Here is a 1,786-nt window from a genome sequence, read left to right as displayed (position 1 = left end):
AGGGAGACACACAATCTGAAGCAGGCTCCAGGCTCTGAGCTGTCAGCACAGAGCCCTATGTGGGGCTCGAACCCACAAACTGTGAGATCATGGCCTGAGCCAAAGGCAGATGCTTAATCAACTGAGCCACCCAGGCGCCCCTATTATTGAGCTCTTTAATTAAACAAATTCAATTAATTGATCTGCAAAGAGCACTGGACACTGTGGGAACATGCAGAGAATCATACAACCCATCTTGGTGTAAATGAAGACATAAATTTGAAAAACTAGTGACCGTTATCCCAGTATAAAAGAGAATTAAAAAAAAAAAAAGTTTCCCAGGCAAAGGAAAGAATACATACGAAGACATGGCAACTAGAGGAAGATCATGTGTTGTAGATGAGCACCAAGTAAAGTTCTATGAGAATAGAGGCAAAAAATGAGGAGATGTCTGAAGGAGAGAGTCTGAAGCCAGATAAAGGCCTTCTATACTTCAACAAGAAGTCTGAGATTCATCTTAAAAATAGAATGTTAATACTAATGGTGACTCATATTATCCAGGTGACATCTCACTTGAAGATAAATGTTTAAACGTGTCTACTCTTCTGGGCCCAATCCTATTTGGTTTGCAGGACCAAATTCCCCTAGTCCTTACTTATTTGGGTCCTGAGTTAATTTCACACTCATCCTGGGCATCTGCTCTCTGGGGCTGCTTTCTCTGGCTACTTAGAATGATTTATTCTTAAAGTGGCATCCATCTTGAAGGAGGGGAGTCACTCCAAATGACTAAATCACATACCTTGGCCTTTAAGCTGCTCCTTCATACCAAAGCTCTGGAGACGTGTTATAAAGTACATTACTTAAAGTTCAAGGCAACTGTGGTTCCAGTTGTCATCTCTTCTTCCCCTTCCTCTATGTTTTGTTCTTATTTTCTTCTTCTACCTACTATTTATGGAGGGCTAGGAGGATGTTTTCTTCCTACTTTTGTTAATAAGCTAAGTGCTCTTCCAAAGTACAGCATTTTAAACATTGAATTGGGTGGGTTGGGAGGAGGCATGCTATCAAAACCAAAAGAAATGACATGCTCCATTATAAATAAAATATTCAGAGTATCATTTATATGTTTAAATTATTCACTACAATGACAGGAAATTAAGATGATTATGCATGGCATATTTCTCATATTGGTGAAAAATAGGACAGTCAGTCCTTTCTGTGTCAGGTTGAATTGTTTCTTATGTCAATGGGTTTAGTGAAATTTGATTATCAGTTCTACTAAGTACTCTCAGTAGAAGATTAATAGAAATTAAGAAAACAATCACTTATGAATGGTGATCATAGCTCCAGAGAGTCTTTAAGAAACGAAAACAACATAGGGGCTTTTTTGTCATTTTACAATATTTCATTTGTGTTAATTTAATCTTTATTTCCACCCCACTCCTTGAAGCCTGCCATTGATCCCTCATAAACTTCCAGATAAACATACAACTCTAACTAAGGTATATGAAGCCAGAATGACTCATCCATTTATTGATTTGTCCATTATCTAGTATTTATTGAACATCTATTATATGTCATGTTCTTTACTAGTTGCATTGCCCATTTGGTTTCTGCTTAGCTTTTAAGCTTTTCTCCTACCATGACACTCTTCATGACAGTCATCCTGACCGGCCTGCAATGCCCAGTACATGCGCAGGTTCAGCATGCTTTCACACCTTCCCTGTCCTGTATCTATGCTAGGAATGGCTTTTCCCTCTCATTTGTCTAGCTTAATGGTTCAAACAAAAGAGCTGATTTTTTAAATCAC

Source organism: Herpailurus yagouaroundi, unplaced genomic scaffold (assembly GCF_014898765.1).
Source record: "Herpailurus yagouaroundi ecotype Mexico unplaced genomic scaffold, PumYag 182, whole genome shotgun sequence".
NCBI classification, from domain to species: Eukaryota; Metazoa; Chordata; class Mammalia; order Carnivora; family Felidae; genus Herpailurus; species Herpailurus yagouaroundi.
The sequence above is the reverse complement of the archived record's forward strand: the minus strand, read 5'-3'. Positions refer to the sequence as shown.